This window comes from Schistocerca americana, chromosome 2 (genome assembly GCF_021461395.2).
Source record: "Schistocerca americana isolate TAMUIC-IGC-003095 chromosome 2, iqSchAmer2.1, whole genome shotgun sequence".
Classification (NCBI taxonomy): Eukaryota; Metazoa; Arthropoda; class Insecta; order Orthoptera; family Acrididae; genus Schistocerca; species Schistocerca americana.
The window spans coordinates 757,768,334-757,788,015 of NC_060120.1; positions in this window are offsets into that span (position 1 = coordinate 757,768,334).

Below are 19,682 nucleotides of genomic sequence, written 5' to 3' on the forward strand. Positions count from 1 at the left end.
CAGTGGTACGAATGAACGCATAGTATCGGCGTTATACAATTCAGCCTTATCCAGTAGGATGAGGATATATAGTTAAATGAATGTAATTCCTGAGCGTGTAGAAGATAAGGCCCTTATGCCTCTAAGGGACCTACAAGATTGCTTGAAGTGAAATTTAACCATTATCCAGCCGGAGAAGTGTAAACTTGCTCATTGACACGTGAAGTGTAACTGATTCTGCTAAAAGCAGAGGCAATGAAATTTCAGAAAGAAATATTTGTACCACAGCCTCATTTTCAGAAGGTAGGAATACACTTCTCTGTTTCTGCACCGGAAACTGTAATACAAAAATTACTGTAAGAATGGAAAACCTGAAGGCCTACAAAGTTACTGTTACATAACGGTGGTACTTTGGTTAACGGTACAACCTGTGAGGTAGGCGGGACGAACTTCCGCCTCCCAGCTACACACATGGGTACGACTGTACTCCAACTAATCCACACTGCATTGTATTAGCCAGAGAAACAGTTGAAAGTACTACCGACGCACAATCGAAACCAACATGACAATACTCTGCATACTGATCTCATGCACTCGTTAGACACATTAATAGTATCACAGAATGGTAAAATATCCATCGGAAAAATGTTGCAACATATTTAACAATGTCAGGAGAACCGACGCCGAAATGTGATAACCATAAGTATTACGACCAATAGTCTTGCCGTGTTTGTGACAGCAATTTGAGTGCTTTACTTTTTACTCAGACGTAGAGGTGTCCATCCTCCAGAGCTACTGGCACATCGGATAAAAGGTTAACTAGTCTAACCTGAGAAACGTAGACTAAGAAAACTGCGAAATTACTATAACTTGTACACACGGAAGTAAGGATAATGTAGTGTAACTGCAAAAAGGTTTCAGTAAACCAAAACTTAAGAGTAATAGTATAGAATTAGGAAATAAACAGAAAATCCATGTGAGTCAGTTCTCAACAGCAAAAGAGTTGGTGCGATGAACTCAACGTACAACTATGTCTATAAATCTATGGGACTGCTGCAGAGCATAATCAGAGGCAAATTTTGAGACGGATCGCTTGAAACAGTGGAGGAGTGTTGCAAACAGAATAATTTTATTATATATATTTAAATTTTTCGTAAAATGCTCAGAACAGTCGGAATGACCACAAACCGTACCACGAATGTACGGACATCAGGCGTGAAATGGGCAGTGCCACACAACTTTAGAGTTAGGAAGGCAGGAACGCAACGGTGACAATGCTACATAACAGGATAGTGTGAAGTAACACTTCATTGCTGCACCGTCAGAGCGTCACTGAAAAGTCATACGAAGCCAGAAGGACCCGAACTCGGCGACCCAGAATAATTATTGTATTACCATAGAGAGGCAAGAAGCGTTGAAAGGACTGACACACGACGGCAAATGCTTTCACATACCTAGAGCAACTGAGTCATAGGTGCAGGCTCGGCCCCTTAAATAACTTTCTGAGCTCAAAAACACATTCCGTCACGCTGCGATCCTGTCTATGTATCTAGAACCAGAGAGAACGACAATTTATTGAGTTTCAGTGAAGCCAGAACAAGCTGCTTGATGATGGACTGCATAATAGCTGTTTGCTAGATGCAGCCAACCTGATGCATATCACAGCCATAGTCTGCCACTGCTGCCAAATGGGGCCATCACCGATGAGAAGAGGAACGATGTGTGGCCAGCCCTGCTTCACTATAGGCCATCGTGGATGATCTTCAAGCTGTCATCCCCACACAAACCAAGTGTGCAACATTTGCTGCACTCTAGGGCGGTCCATGGTTGATGACCAGGGCCTAGTCTCCATAACAGCTGACATCCACGACCACAGTCAGGCATCCACACCTGAACGCATGACGGGCTGCCTACGACAGTTCTGAGGTGTGAGTAGCGCTGTATCGCAAAAGGTCTGGCCATGCGGCGCCATCTCATCACCGTGCTGCCACACGGCCATGGTCCACTGACCTGCAAGGCAACGTCACTTCTCGATGACGTGGCATCAGCACTTCTTGAGTACACATAATTACGCCTGGCGGACAACCGCCGCTCTGAAGGCACTTTATAACTCTATAAACTGAACACGAGGAATACAGATACCACTGTGTCACTGGCACATCCAGGTGTAAATTCGACTGCTGACCCTCGCTCCATGTCCGCCCTCCTGCTCACAATATGATCCACAGTTCCTCGGGTCGTAACAGTATTCAATGAAACGTAGCCACTACGTTACATAATAATCTACACATGTCTCCTCCTCTCTCTTTCCATTTTACTTGCATTGAAAATCAGAAGTAATTTTTTGATAATAATGATAAATTACAAGCTTCACCAAAATGTAAGAGAAGAATTTCTCGCCAACCATAAGGCAACGTGAATGCACTGTTCACTTTGTATTCTAATTATCATAATAGGGAGGAAATGACAGTAGGCAGGTGGACACCTGTACTTTACATACAAAAGGCAGTGATTGCCAAGAGTGAGAAGGGGCGATAGTAACGCAGCTGGAAGTTATAAGGGTGTGGCACTTGCGCAGGAAAGAACACTCTTCATGAAGGTAGTCATTTGACACGGCTTAAAAGTGCGCGAAATGTCTATGTCGGCCATACTGATCTGATGTGCAATAAGTTCAAGAGACATAAAATCGTCCCAGGAGTTCTTAACCATTCAGATTAAGAGCTACTCATTTTAACAACAATCTAAAGGAGGTAATGCATGACAGTACATAATAAATTAGATTCCGCTGCTACCGTTCGTAGATTTTCATTCATTTTTAAAAGGGAATATTGTAATGGAACTCACAAGTATGAGGGTTTGCCAGCTAATGTGCTGTTACATATGAAACAACGAGTCGCTAGTTGGACACCTTAGACGCAGGACTCGTAAATGAACGCAATGATAAAGTACTCATTTCGGATTTAATTTAATACTTTCAGAAAAATAAAACTTTTAGGACACTTTTCCGAGCGCCCGAAATTGCATTTTAGTACTGATAGTACTGATAGGTTGACCCGCTGGGCGGTTGAAATTACAGAACCGGCAGTGCCGGTTTAATTACTGTCGGTTCCATATTCCTCCTCCATGCTATAATTATTTTAATTTCCAAAGAGCCTGATATAGATTTCTGGTGTACTAGAAGTAATTAACGTGGGTCAAGTTTCTCTTCGTAGTGAGTACTTCGTCGTCATGCGGATTACATTTCAAATAATTGATGAAAGTTTCATTAAAGGCATGTAAAGGAAGTCGTTAGCCTGATACCTGAAGGTATGTGCATACGGAATAGGTTCCCAGATAAGTGCGTGGATCGAAGAGGTCTTCAGTAATAGAGCCCAGTAGGTTGTCCTCGACGGCGGCTGTTCATCGGAGACAAGGGTAACGTCAGGAGGACCCCAGGGAAGTGCGATAGGACCGTTGCTCTGTCAAATGCTTCAAATGGCTCTGAGCACTATGGAACTTAACATCTGAGGTCATCAGTTCCCTAGAACTTAGAACTACTTAAAATTAAATAACCTAAGGACATCACACACATCTATGCCCGAGGCAGGATTCGAACCTCCGACCGTAGCAGCACCGCGGTTCCGGACTGAAGAGCCTCGGGCACAACGGCCGGCCCGCTACTATTTTCGATGTACATAAATGATATGGCAGACAGGGAGGGCAGCAATCTCGGGTTGTTTGTTTATGATGCTGTGGAGTGCCGGGAGGTGTCGAAGGTAAGTGACTGCAGGTTGATACAAGATGACCTAGACAAAATTTCTAGTTGGTGTGGTGAAGGGCAACTGGCTCATAACGTACAAAATGTATAGGAAAAACAAACCCGTAATGTTTGGATAGAGCATTAGTAGCGTCCTGCTTGACACAGTGACGTCGTTTAAATTCCTGGACGTAACCTTGAGAAGCGATATGAAATGGAACGAGCATTTGAGGATTGTGATAGGGAAGGCCAATGGTCGACTTCGGTTTATTGGGAGAATTTTAGGGAAGTGTCGTTCACCGCATATAGGGTGCTAGTACGACCTGTTTTTCAGTACTGATCGAATTTTTGGGGTTCGCATCAGGCCGGATTAAAAGAAAACGTCGAAAAAATTTAGAGGCGAGCTGCTAGATTCCTTACCGGTAGGTTCCATCAGTATGCAAGTGCTACGGACATGCTTCGCGAGCTCAAGTGAGGATCCCTGGAAGGAACAATACATTCATTTCGAAGAGCACTACTGTGAAAGATTGACATTTGAAGCTGACTGCTGACCGATCCTACTGCCACCAACACATATTTCGCCTAGTGACCACGAAGATAAGATACGACAGATTAGGGCTCAAACGGAGGCATACAGATAGACGCTTTTCCCTCGCCTCGCTCTGTCTGAGAATGAAACAGGAAAGGAAGCGACTGGTTGCGGCACAGAGTACTCTATGCCACACACCGTACGGTGGCTTGCGAATTATGTATGTATTGGCAATTGACTCTAAAACCTCAGTTACACGATAAATCAATCAAATCTTACAGCCATAAATTTGATTAAATACCTAGGAATTGCAAATATGAAAAACTGACATTGGAAACAACACATAGAGAATGTTGTGGAATGCAACAGATATATTAAAGGGACTGCCTACACTACGCTTGTCCCTTCTCTTTTGGAGTACAGATGTGTAGTGTGGAATCTTTACCAGTTAGGATTAATAGAGTACATCGAGAATGTTCAAAGAAGGGCTGCGCGTTTTGGCAATAGATGTAATGGACAGCCAAACAGTTGCAAAATAAATGATTGTTTTCAAACAATCGACTGAAACCGCGCGACCACTACGGTCGCAGGTTCGAATCCTGCCTCGGCATGCCCGGCATTCTCTATGTGTGTGATTTCCTTAGGTTAGTTAGTTTTAAGTAGTTCTAAGTTGTAGGGGACTGATGGCCTCAGACGTTAAGTCCCATAGTGCTCAGAGCCATATTTTCAAACAATCTTTGGTATGGTTTCGAAGAACTTCAACCCGTCTTCCTCAGAAGGACAACAAATTTCATATTAGCAGTTCGTCGAAACAAAAATAAAGGTTATTGCAACTGGTTGGCTGTCTATTAAACCTGCTGTTCTGTAACTGTTTCTGTAGTGCAGCCATGTTCAAAATATTGCAGCACGGTTTGTATTATCGAGAAATAGGGGAGAGACTGGCACGGATATGATAAAGGATTTGGGGTAAACATAATTAAAACAAAAGCGTTTCTCATTGCCGCGGGGTATCAATCACCAACTTTCTCCTCCGAAAGAGAAAATATTTTGTTGATGCCGATTATATAGGGGGAAACGATCACCATAATAAAATAAGGGAAATCAGAGCTCGCAGGTGTTCGGTTTGCCCGCGGGCTGCTCGAGAGTGGAATAATAGAGAATTATTGTGAAGGTGGTTCGATGAACCCTCTGCCAGGCACTGAAGTGTGATTTGCAGAATGTTCATGTAGATGCAACTGTAGATGTAGTTAAAGTTTGAAATGTGTAGAAATAGTAGTGATACACCAAAATCATAATAATAATCCGTTTTAGTTGCTACATATTTTATTACAATCAAAAGCGTTATAAAGTCACAATCACAATAAAACAGGAGACTGCCTTACAAGGCCCGATCACTTGGGCAAATTACAAATAAATTTCTTTAACTGGAACAAGACCCATAAACTTGAAATTTTAATATGACTAGGTAAATATACTCAGGTAAATCTTTACTTAAATAGTACAAATGTCCATACAATTCCCATGAGAACTCTCATTACTTCCAATAAGCTAAGGAACAGATTAAGGGTAAGCACACGGATCTTTTAAGGTTTGGTTAACTAACTTTCCTACACAAAACCATATATACAAATGCTTAAAACAATTAAGGAGGTGCTTTAATTTTAACCAAACCAATCTTCAAAATTACTTACTCAGTTGATTAATCAACAATATTCTGAGAATGATTACAACTAGAACAAGACCATATAACAATTCCCCTAAAATGAGGTTTCTTCAATATTTCGTGTGAATTAGCGATAGACGGGAGCAGACCAAGGATTCAAATAAGTGCGAGAGATCCACGAGACAGGAAATGACATAGAAATGTACTCAACTTTGCACTGCAATTGAACTTCAGATGCTATAATTCTCCACCGGAAAGATGGAATCACGCAACAGTGACAACGTAAGCCAAGATGTAAAGGAGAGGACAGGGCCTTAAATATCTCTCTGCCCCCATGGTGCTCTGCTCCCAGTATGCTCGCGTCGACCGCAGCAGATTATCTGTAACACAACACACATCAACGGCAGACAATATTCTGAGACACAAACTACACAAATTTATCTAGAGAACAGGTGATCAATACAACTGAATAGAAACAAATTAGCCTCAGTGAGTTACTTGGCCAATGCCAGCCCTTAAACTTTGATTAATAAGTTCGCTAAAAATCGTGCCCTAAAGTTAAGATGACAAGAATTATCTCGACACACAATTACACCCCAAACTACCAAATGAACTACAAGGTAGAATATAGGATGTATCTCGGCGTACCTTGAAACGCCAGAGCCGGACTTACTCACTACTCCTTATACCTCTAGCTACGTCTTTAACCACGCTTCTTGTTGGTTGGTTGGGCGTAGCCACACTTCCTCAACTGCCGTCAAGATTGTTAGTCACTACACCAAGGTAAGTGATAAATAACTAAAACAATTCCAAAGGATTTTTAGTACACTGGCATATTCAATTAAGCCTTACGCAACCCACCGAAGCAACTCGGCGACTCCAATTAAATCGACTGGCGTAGCGTGTAACAGACTCGAAGGACCTTGTTCTTCCGACCTCGAGGATAACCAAATCACCATGGGCGGTGGGTCTGCCCTCACGACTCAACACGCCGTAGCAGCTGGCCCCGCTCCTTCGTTGTCCGACTCGTCCTCTTGCCGTCCTGCCTACGTATAGTCTGTCTGTAAACTGAAGTGCGAGCGAGCGAGTCCCAACTCTGCCAACCCAGCTACGTCACAAGGCGCTTCTACACGCTGTTTCACAACGTAGTACCGGCCCTGCCGCGGTGCGCGATTTAAATCTGTGGCGACGCCGTACACAGATAAGTCTCCACTGCTTTTATTTTTAGGCTAATGCATTAAGACCATAAGGAATAAAAAAGACGATAGCTTCTTTCGAAATACAACAATAGAGTAAATAATATTAACATAAGAACGGAAGTCAGAATTCTACTACAAACATAGAACCGAATGCCTGTTCATGTGAATATGGTATATGTTCCTCTGCTGCTATTCATAAAACGAACCGCACATAATTCAATCAATCTGTAGACTTTAAGGCTTGTTCTTACTTTGTGTTTCTACTGAAAGGTAGAAGTTTTCTTTGAAGGACTGTATTGAAACTTAACAATTCTGGCAACAAGAAGAGTGTTTAAAAAGTAAGCAGAAATTTATAATTTTGTGTGTTAGTCCGATTTGCACTACTTTTTTGTCACTGTCTTCGTGAACATGTCTCTGTGTACAATTTTATGCATATTGGCTATTTACTCTGTTGTCAGTTGTCAAAAAGATTACATGTGTCTTGGTAGCATCAATGATTATTTGTTTTGTATAAAAATAGATTAAAGAATCTGTATCAAATTTTGTTGTAAGAATGGAATAAAATGTGTGAAATTTTTAGAAATGTTGAATATTGCTTTTGGTGAACTCGTTATGAGTAAACAAAGGGAATACAAGTGGTATAAACATTTCAAAGTGGATCTTAATGGTTCAAATGGTTCAAATGGCTCTGAGCACTATGGGACTCAACTGCTGTGGTCATCAGTCCCCTAGAACTTAGAACTACTTAAACCTAACCAACCGAAGGACATCACACACATCCATGCCCGAGGCAGGATTCGAACCTGCAACCGTAGCAGTCGCACAGTTCTTGACTGCGCGCCTAGAACCGCGAGACCACCGCGGCCGGCAAAGTGGGTCTTAAAGGGCTGCAGTTTGACAAGTATAGATGAGATTAAAAATGTACAGTTAGAAGACCTATAAACCATCCCAAAGAAACAGATCCTAAAGTGTTTCGGGAGTTAGAAAAAGCACTGGCATAAGTGTGTAGTATGTAATGGGGAATATTTTGAAGAGTATAACATTGCTGTAGACTAACAAATAAAGTTCTTACCAAAAATAAAAGTTAATATGTAAGTGCACCTCGTATGTCAAGCTTTCTGCTTGGAAGTCCAGAATCGGGGTACGTGTTTCGAGGGAAACTTCAGCAGTGTTTACAATAGCTATTGCGCACATGTTTTAAGCAATATGTTTTAGAATCGGGTGAATAGTGAACGAGACAGAGATTTAGTGTTCCATCAGCATCAAAGGTTATACGTGATTTTGAAACTGTCTATAACGATGGGTTTCCTTGCAAAATTATTAATTTCCGTCGTGGCGATTCCAGTAAACCATGCGGCTTATTTCTGCGTTTCTTCTTTATGCGTCCTATTGGGCGAGGCTGACGTTTGCCAAAATAGCAGCCGTTTGGTTGGGAGTAGTAATATTAGCCAACAGTTCTTTTTGCGTCGCCTCTTTAACATACGTTGTACTAACATTAGAGACGATCCAACGCTTGTTATTCCGCAAATACCTCCTCTTCTTCGTATTCTGCATATTTTCTTACAATGCTAGATGATTATCCATCACTTCCGGATATCAAAGTATATCAGTATGTATACAAAGTTAACTGACACTGGCAACTAAAATCCCACGAACAGAAACGACGTATATCACTGCACGCCTATCTACACCGCTGCACAGGTAACGGACAAAAGATTTTGGGTGCCCCTGTAGTCCGGTGGCAGCGTTCTTCCGGGAAAGGCCACTTCCCCCACCAAAAGCGCTGCTCGCTCTTCAGTTTACAGACAGACTATACACAGTCCCACGTGACTCTCGCTCACCGCCGATCCCAACACACGTCCCCAGCAGAGCGCACGCGCTTCCGTTAAATCCACGCCGCCAAAGATGAGCAGAAGACAAATAAGCATCGAAGTCGATTCAGAGATCAAAATGACGATCGATGGAAACTGGCGCCACAAATTCACCACCTCAAAGTTGTCTTTTGTATGCTCTATTTTTAAACAATAGCGTCAGAGACAGCTGTAAGTATCAATCCTTTGCTAGTGTGAACTGCAGATTATAAGAGGATAATGGTCTTACCAATTACATTTGATGGTTCATTGCAGTTTTGAGATGTTTATTTGTGGTTAATCAAGCCTACTTACCAGGACATTTCAATTTATTATGATAACCCTTGAATACTTACAGTGTGTACCTACGGAAACAGAGCAGCAGGGCTATCCTTGAGTGCCATTTGCACGAAACGGTAAAATATTGGCGTTTGTGGCATTCGCGACATCTTATAGACTCCGTTGGCATACTGCCTGCCCTTGTTACTGTGCTGAGGGACATCCATGCACCCCATTAAGTGGCCGTTGACATCCGACAGATACCATTGTGACAAATTTATGTTTAGGTTCTGTTGATATGATATCATTCTTCCAGTTACATGATACTCAAGTAGGATTAATTAATATGTTTTCCAACCTACCAGACTGCCCGCTAAGTTCCAGAATGGTGAGATCGGCCAGGAAACAGTTCCAGCGCAGTGTGGTTGCCTGGGAAACTTTTCCATCATACCGCAGAGGCGCGATAAAACTACAGTAGGGACATATTTAATGTGATACTGAATAAACCTGGAATTTGTAATCTTGATGTAGAACCCCCTTCATAGGAGAGAATCAGGTACAGAAGAGATAGTTTAATGCTAGCCAACAAAAAGGAAGTGATTAATTATTGGAAATTAGTGAATACAAAAATACGATTTTTGCAGTGCGAGCCAGTGTGAACATTCATAATCCAGTAGTGTGTCAAAACACTGAGCAGCAGCAGTCAGCGGCAAATTATTGATCGTGCGCTGGAAGCGGAAGTGCGTCAGCAACCAGCTGAACGCAGAGCCGAAGGTCACGGATGCCTGTTGAGGAGCAGGGTGTCCGGAAATTCATTGGCTTCTCATCGCCGGTGGAGAGGTGCAGCCAAGCAGCTTGCCAGCTGAGTCACGGAGTACGTATAGTGGGACGAGCTACTTGCGCCAATTACGACGATCGTCACGCTGTTTTAGCACACTGCTGTGAGTCGCCACTAGGGACAGTTAAATGATAGATAATTGTGTGGGTTGCTTAGAACTGTTTTGGCAATGAGCAGCGAAATAGCTGAGCAAGCAGACAAGGATAGACTTCCATCTCTTGATGAGCAAAGTGAACCCTCCCTTAGTTTTACTAATATCACGCTGAGGTGACAAAAGTCATGGGATAACAACTTGCACATATACAAATGGCGGTAATATCACGCACGCAAGGTATAAAAGAAAAGTCCTTTGGGAGAGTTGTCATTTGTACTGGGGTGGTTCATGTGAAAATGTTTCCGACGTGGTTATGCCCGCACGACGGGAACTAACTGACTTGCAGTTGGAGCTAGACGCATGTGACATTCAGTATTGAAAATCATTAAGAAATTCAATATGTCGACGTTCATAGCGTGAAGAGAGTGCCGAGAATATCAAATTTCAGGCTTTACCTCTCACCACGGACAAGGCAGTGGGCCACGACCTTCACTCAATGAGCGAGAGCAGCGGCGTTTTCGTTAAGTTGTTAGTGCTAACAGCCAACCAGTATTACGTGAAATAACGGCAGAAATCAATGCCGGACATACGACGAACGTATCTATTAGGACAGTGCGCTGAATTTTGGCGTTAATGAGTGAGCCGTGGCGAGCTGGCACCTGTCTTATTTTGTTCATTGACATCGATTGTGGTTGAACTATGCTATCTTTGCTTTTCGCGTATCTCATCTTCGGGTTGGTGGGCGAAGCGAGTGGGTTGTTAGACTTCGTCGGGTAACCCTCGAGACCTCGTGTCATTCGCGTGGAGACGAGTGTCAACGGCTGCCGAACGAGCGCGATGACCGTTACATGTTGTGGTGTGAAATTGGTTGGGCGTTTCGCCGACGTGGGCAGCTTGGAGATACAAGTTCTGTGACTTAGCTGGGAACAAAATTTGAAGGGAATCGGTGAAGCTGTGGAATCCGCTCCCTCGTATTGTGTGTGTAATATGAAGTAAGTCGTCGTAATTGTTTTGTTGACCGACGCATTCAGAGCCACTTAAACTTTAATATATTGGGGAGACTTTCATATTCGACCTTCAAATGGTATGGAAGAGTTCAGTTGGCCTAGTTAAATGGTGGCCGTTATTTGAAAGTTTTCGCAGAAGTTTTACTAGTGCTTTGTGTCTCTTGTAATCAAACGACTTCATGTTGCTGTTTTAAAGCCTGCACTCTATTAACACAGTTGTCCATGTATAAAATGCTTGTCAAAGTTGAGAGTCAAACGTTCTGCCGATGTTATTGGAATGTCTTTGTGATTCGGGCGGAATTTGATTGTGCCAGCGCCTTGGCGGGGAGTGAAATGTCATCTGAGGTTTAGGCCTGGCAGTGTTTAAACCTGGCCACTACTAGGAGATGTTCACATATCGCCTTCCAAAGTTTAGTATTTATCTTCCTTCCTGCCAAGGCGGGTTAAGCTGATAGATATATTATATATGTTGTATGTAACCTATTTGTACATAATTTTAAATATTAGGGAATTGCAACTGGCTAAACCTTAATCTGAATAGCATCTGCTTAGTTCCTTGTACAGCTTTTTCCAGTGACTTTTTTTATGAACACGTTTGAGCATGTGACCATTTATTTTTTAAAGATCAGTGTTTCTGCTGTAGTTTTTTCTTTAAGTGGTTCTATCATGTTATGAAATTGCATCTTAGCTTGGTATTGGTGTTCAAGTGTTAAGTCACCCTTTACTTCTAATTGTTTTAATTATATCTATTTTGTGGGAAGTCCTATATGGGAGTTTGAATTTCTGAAATTGGTCAGTAGCTCTGTTTCCTTAAAAAGGAATTGTTTGTTAGAGTACTGAGTACGTCGGGTTTCTAACTGTATTTGCAAAGTTTTATCTAGTGTCCATTTTTTTAAAGAAGTAAGGTAAATAAACTGTCTTAATTATAAATTGTCACTACCAATCATGATTCCATTCTGCTTCATCTTTTATGGTATTTAAGATATGGTGTGTAAGTGTGGTACGATAAGGAAACACGTGCCAGTGGACAGTGGCAGCAGACAATCGATGCGAGTCCCTTTGCTAACAGCACGACATTTCCTGCAGCACCTCTCCTGAGCTCGTACAATATCGGTTGGACCCCAGACGATTGGAGAAACGTGGCCTGGTCAGATGAGACCCGATTTCAGATCGTAAGAGCTGATGCTAGGGCTGTAGTGTGGGGCCGACCCCACGAAGCACTGTGCCCAAGTTGTCCACAAGCCACTATGCAAGTTGGTGGTGGTTCCATGATGATGTGGGGCATGTTAATACGGAATGGACTCTGTTCCGTCTGGACCTGCTATTCACTGGAAATAATTATGTTCGGCTACTGGAGACCATTTGCAGCCGTTTACGGACTTCATCCTCCCTAACAACGATGTCATGTCACTCGACCACGATTGCCATCATTGGTTTGAAGAACAGTCTGGACAATTCGAGTGTATGATTTCGACACCAGGATTACCCGACGCGAATCCTTTCGAACGCTGATGGGGCATAAATCTAGAGGTCAATGGTACACAACATATTGCACAGACAATACTGTCGCAATTATGGCAGCTACAGAGACAGAATGCCGCAATAATTCTGCAGGGGCTTCCAATGACTTGTTCAGGTCACGCCACGTCGACCTGCTGCGCTATGGCGAGCGAATGTAGATTCGACACGACAGTAGGAGGTATCTCCTAACTTTTGTCACCTCATTACAAAATTGATCCAGAGCCCCTTTATAGTAGTCTAGAGGGCGCTGTAAATAGTGTGTATCTAGTTAACCTCACTATACAAATTAATAAGACAGTGACTGAGAAGTGGGAGGTAGCCGATTCAGACTATTGCCGTGTTGAATGTACTAGGATTCTGAAAGAGCCAGAACAACCCAAGATTTCTGAAAAACTGTAGATGGAAACAACCACTTTCTGTCATTTCTGAGTGCGCTGAGCTCACAAATAACAACTGTAAAATGATAATAACGTAACAAATGTAATTTCTAATGCAGTAACAGTAAATTCAAAAATAGGGAATGTAGAATCAAAATTGAAATCCGTAGAAACAGAATTGATAAAAGTAGTAGCGAAATGTCTAAGTTAATGTGAAATTAAGTAGACGTTTTGTTGAACACTCTGAACAAATGAGAAGAAAAAGCGAGTTAATATACTGATGGGGAGTGATAAAAGGGATTCGTGTTGAATGTGAACAATTGGTTACAGTTTCCACATCTGCAGTACTGAAGACTTAAATCCTCATAAAAAGGAGTGTGAAGATTTCCAGCAATTAATTATATCTTAACAAGCTGCTCACGAGTGGACTGTTGTAGATGAATTAATAACTTTATACTTAAGTGTCGAAAGAAAATGCGAAAGTGATCAAGGGAGAAATGTCGAAAATGAATTGTGCTCTTGGCGTAGAATGTCACACACAGAAATCGTTTCGGGTCATATAGACTGCTCATAATGAAATGGTAAACCAGCAAATCTCGAATCGTTCTAGGAAACCAGCAAACCCTCTTACAATTGAACATAGTTCAACTTACGGATCTGCAGATATTACATTAATCAGATGTAGAAAATTTAATTAATTTGTTCCTAAGGGAAATGTGAGTCCAAAAGCCTTCATTCAGTTGACAAAAGTTTACAAAAATCCTGGTAAATTAATGAGCAAATAGCCTTCAATTGAGGACACTTCTGAGAAGATGCTGCTGTACGGATCAGCGGCATCAGAATTAAAGGAATTTCAGGAGGTTTTGCAGGAGTAATGGTCTAGAGAATCCAGTAATATTTAGTTACAGATTTCTTCAACGGAGAGCCTTGTCAGTCGAGGTGCCACTCATTAGTTTCTTTCTGTGAACGTTGACGGGCACGCCTAAAGGTGACAGAGACTTCCATGGACGTAATGTCATTCAGTTGTAACTTGGACCGTCTTCCGCCTTGTGCAATGCAAGAAGCTATACTACGAACACCATGGACACTTAGGAAACCTAATGCTTTATATTAGTGGGGCAGAACGATTACAGGTGTAGACCAGCAGCTTACGAGATAGGCAACCATCGTGTGAGTAGCTTAGGCAGGGAAACAAATTGCGGGCACGTACAGGGCACATAGATACGGCCCGCGAACGACGCTGGCAACTGCCCACACGTCATTACAACTTTAATGACAATTCTTCACATGACAGTGAGTTAAACTAGGAAACGTCTCAATTAAGGATCGACTAGAGACAAGACAGACATCTGAGTTCCCACGAAGTCATTACAGCCGGTGAGTGGAGTTGAAATGTCAGGTGATTTCGAGGTGGGAGTTGGGGATCGCGATGCAGTCGAACCTAGTATGCCGCAGTCGGATTATAATGTGTTGGAGGCTGCAGGTGGATGCACCGGCCCACAGCCTACCTCACTCGCAGCAGATGCATGATAACTCACCTCCGATCAGCTATTAAAACTTGCCAATGTTATAAAAATGTACAAGGGGATGAATACGACGGATAAACAGATTCTGGGCAGTATCTATGACCATCCTGAATTATTCGAAGGACTGATAACTAGAGAATCACTTGTTGATGTAAATGTAGAGGAAGACACACTGGGTAAAGGTAATTTCAGCAAGGAAGTGTGTAGTATGTGGTCTCCCGAAACTGAAGAAGAGTTGAGAGAGGGATGTGAAAAGGTAAGTGGTGTTGGTAAAAATAGGATCAGTGTTCATGAAGCTATTATTGGTGAGGTGCCTGCTAGTAATAAAAAATTGGTTCAAATGGCTCTGAGCACCATGTGACTTAACTTCTAAAGTCATCAGTCCCCTAGAACTTAGAACTACTTAAACCTAACTAACCTAAGGACATCACACACATCCACGCCCGAGGTAGGATTCGAACCTGCGACCGTAGCGGTCGCGCGGTTCCAGACTGTAGCGCCTAGAACCGGTCGGCCACCCCGGCCAGCTGCTAGCAATAATGAGGATATTAGGGAGTTTATTTTTGAAGAAGAAGATGGTAATGACTACAAATATATGTCTGAGAGAGTAATTAGTGATGTGGAGATTCAGGGTTTGGACGCACGATAGGTGTGTCATCAGGCACAAAACATATGCAATCTATCGCTTCATCGTAGGCTGGCTCTATTTCATATTTATTCACCAATTTCTACCAATAATAAAGAATGAAGAAATTGTTCTGAATACAGCTGGAAGGAAATAATTAAGGATCTATTGGAAGAAGAGACTGAAGAAAATTTATGAATTGTGTAAATCCTGTAATTACTGCCCAGTTACTAGGCGTTGCTGCTAGTATTTTACTGAATGTGGATCAGAGGCGTCTGGTGGGACTGAACAGTTCTATGAATCTGTCCCAACGAACAAAAATTTTCCAGCTTTGCCATTGAGGCGTTTCAGAATTTTAAATGCAACCCAGGAGCCTACTTGAGTTATTAAGAATGAAGTATTGTTACCGATGGTGCTTAACGGAGAGATAATTGAACATAATTTTTTAATACGCCAGAAAAAAGGAGAGTGAAACTGGTATCATTATTTTTGCAATAAGGTTTGAATATGGTTCTAAAGTACATTCAGCAGTGGTAAATTCCATTTTCATGTCGACGTACTTCCTGATGCATCACATAATTCACTTGTTATATCGATGCAATTCCGTGACGTACTATATATTTCACTATTTCACTGTGCTCTGTTTTTAAACACTTTGTTATAGCTTCCGGAAACACAACTTCTCTCTCAACTTTGATACTTTGTAAGTTCTGTTAATTTATTTAGTTTCGGTTGAATATTTGCAGCGGCGTCATTGACGTCATCCTGTGACGTCATGTCATTATCTTCGCCTTGAAACTGTGTAGTCGTAACTCCCATTCGTTCTTTCACGCTAACAAAACGAAAATTCATGCCCGCAGCGCACTCGCAATCTTCATAAACCCTACAGAGCAAGAATCTTCATACCTTCTTCCTTACTCCTTACGTAAGCATATACTCCTACAAAATCTAATCGGCAACCTCTTTCTGCCATCCAGTCGGTAAGGAAGACGATTCCAACGTTCGAAAACAGAACAAGAAAAACTTTCTGCTCCTAATCTTCTTGCAAATTCGATATTTCAATACAATTTGATTCCTGTTTGGCTTACGTAGATTCCAAAACGCTGTTACAATTCTGAGTTCATTTGCCAAAATGTCTGATGTTTTGAAGCAGTCAGCGTTTACTCCATACCACGTCACGTCGAAACTGAACCGTGGTACCATCGATAGTTTCTAGCTGGCGTCTCACGAGGTGGCGCGTATTACTCCCTTGTGCGGTAGTCGCTGCCCTGGCAAGTTTTTAAAAGAGGCCTTCAAACAGCGCTTTGCAGGAAGTTTATATGTAGTCTTCGCGCAGGGTGTATCTTGGACCAGCGGCACTGCTCCCAGCAAAGGGCACACTTTGCGAATTGGCACGACGTCTTTTCCTGGCCGTCGTTCACACTTCTCCGCCAGGGCAGGGTAGAATTCAAAAAGACTGGTCCGCCTACGCTATGCATATCTAGTTATTCGGCTCTGTGCACCGATTTCCTCATCCGCTGTTTGATCTGATATTTTACGTTTATATAAATTGAATCGTCATGCACCTCTTTGCTATTTGACTCTATGTGAGTGTAGGAGAAATTTATTGCTCTACATGCTCTTTGCGTTTGAAGTGAGTTGTGTTAATCTGCTGGCCAGCGATTCTCTAAGAATTTGCTATGGTTAATTATTCTTGCGATGACATGTTCGAGTAATATGGATTTACTAAACTCGGCTCTGCCTCAAACTGTAGTGTTTATGTCTCGTTTTGTATTGGGCAGGTACACTTGCTCGAAATTACGGTTGTTCTCTTGTCGTGTATGAAATTTGGCGCCTTGCGCCTCATTTGGTTGTTACGGCGATTTGTGTCACTGTGTAATGTGCCCTGCTTTCACTCGTAATTTGTGAGGGACCTACGAATTAACTAGTTACTTAAAATTTGGCACTTCTGTTTTTATACTTTGTTATGCGAGAAATTAACTGTTTCTGAATTTTAATATTTGTTTTCAGTATGTTTTAGAAGCTGGTGTGCTCTCTGGTATCATTATTATCCAGCCCTTTAAGTTTTGTGTGTTATGACCTCCAGGTAATGGTAAGACCTTGGATAGTTGTAATTTATATTACTTTCTGGAAGAATTGACATCTGTCTTTGAGTAGTTTTCTGTTGCACCTTACTTTCTAGCGAGGCTTATTTCCTATGGTGTATGATCTTACTGGAAAGGATCTATAACTGCAATCGTGCTTAAACAATAACTTTCAATTGTAGCGTAATTCAGTGAGACACTTATGTTCAGTGTTGGTTGACAGCACGAACTAAGATTCCGGGAGAGCGTTCCACGTCGGCGGCTTCTTGCTGCCTGGTCCTGGTGTGATCGTGGCCGTGTGGATGATTCTCGACTATTTCCTAGCTTGACTTTCTATTTGCAGCCGTGTGTTCTGACTGTCTGTACTCAATCTGAGTACCTTATGATATCTGACTTGCATTGTGAATGAAATTTTGCTGTCGCTCAAGAGGCCTTCATATGATTCATGGGCTTCATAGTGGAAATTGTCACTTTAATGTATTGTTCTATTCAATACATGTTGCAAGTATCTTCTAAATTTTATTTTAAATTAATGGTGTAAATTTTTTGTGCCTTGATTTTGAGCTCGCTTGCAGGAATTTATCTAGAGCTCAGTTTTAATTATTTTCTGGTTTATTTAGGTTTTTTTCCGTGCTGTCGCCTGATAATCAGAGTAAGAGCCTACAGAATATCAGACCAGCCGTGTGGCTGGATTGAAGAGTTTTTAGCAAACAGAACACAGTATGTTGTTCTCAATGGAGAGACATCTACAGACGTTAAAGTAGCCTCTGGCGTGCCACAGGGGAGTGTTATGGGACCATTGCTTTTTACAATATATATAAATGACCTAGTAGATAGCGTCAGAAGTTCCATGCGGCTTTTCGCGGATGATGCTGTAGTATACAGAGAAGTTACAGCTTTCGAAAATTGCAGCGAAATGCAGGAAGATCTGCAGAGGATAGGCACTTGGTGCAGGGAGTGGCAACTGACCCTTAACACAGATAAATGTAATGTATTGTGAATACATAGAAAGACGGATCGGTATTGTATGATTATATGATAGCGGAATAAACACTGGTAGCAGTTAATTCTGTAAAACATCTGGGAGTATGCGTACGGAACGTTTTGAAGTGGAATGATCATATAAAACTAATTGTTGGTGAGGCAGGTGCCAGGTTGAGAGTCATTGGGAGAGTCCTAAGAAAATGTAATCCATCAACAAAGGAGGTGACTTACAAAATACTCGTTCGAACTATACTTGAGTATTGCTCATCAGTGTGGGATCCGTACCAGATTGACAGAGGAGATAGAAAAGATACAAAGAAGAGCGGTGCGTTTCGTCACAGGGTATTTGGTAAGCGTGATAGCGTTACGGAGATGTTTAGCAAACTCAAGTGGCAGACTCTTCAAGAGAGGCGCTCTGCATCGCGGTGTAGCTTGCTGTCCAGGTTCCGAGAGGGTGCGTTTCAGGATGAGGTATCGAATATATTGCTTCCCCGTACTTATACCTCCCGAGGAGATCACGGATGTAAAATCAGAGAGATTCTAGCGTGCACGGAGGCTTTCCGGCAGTCAATTTTCCCGCGAACCATACACGACTGAAACAGGAAAGGGAGGTAATGACAGTGGTACGTAAAGTGCCCTCCGCCACACACAGCTTGGTGGCTTGCGGAGTAAAAATGTAGATGTAGATGTTTAATTTCATTACTTTAAAGGCCACTATTTCAAAGGTTTCTTTCTTGCGTTTTGCTTTAGGCAATTACTGTTACTTTGAAAAATACGTTTTTCTAGTCTAAGGGATAAACAACATTAGTTAAATCAGCGTTGTCTTTCCGCGTCATTTTCTTAATCCTGGTAATTCTCGATCAGAAAGTCCAGAACTGATAGGAGGGTCGTCAGTGAAATACAGCATTTAGGACTGAAAGTAGATGCAGATTCAAGTTTTACACTCGGAACTTGAAGCCACTGGAGGATGTAACAACCAGACTGTATACGTTGATGAGTAGAAGCTATCAGACTGGCAATGTACCGTCAGCCTTTCAGGAGAAAATCATCCATAATATATAGAAGACAAATGGTAAGTGTGAGAACTACCGCACCATCAACTCAACAACTCATTGATCTAAGTTGCTCATTCACACAAAAAAAGAATGGAAATGAAAATCAAGGATCTATTAGACGGCAATCAATTTCGATTTAACGAAAGTAATGACATCAAAGAGGTGGTTCTCACGTTGCGTTTGATAATGGAAGCAAGACTGAAGGTAATAGGCAAAATGTACGAGAACAAAGAGGAAACAATAACATTTGATTTGCGGGTGCTCGGATTAACAAGGATACAAGACAGGGATGCCACCTTTCGCCCCTACAGTTCAGAATATTTATCTAAGAAAGAA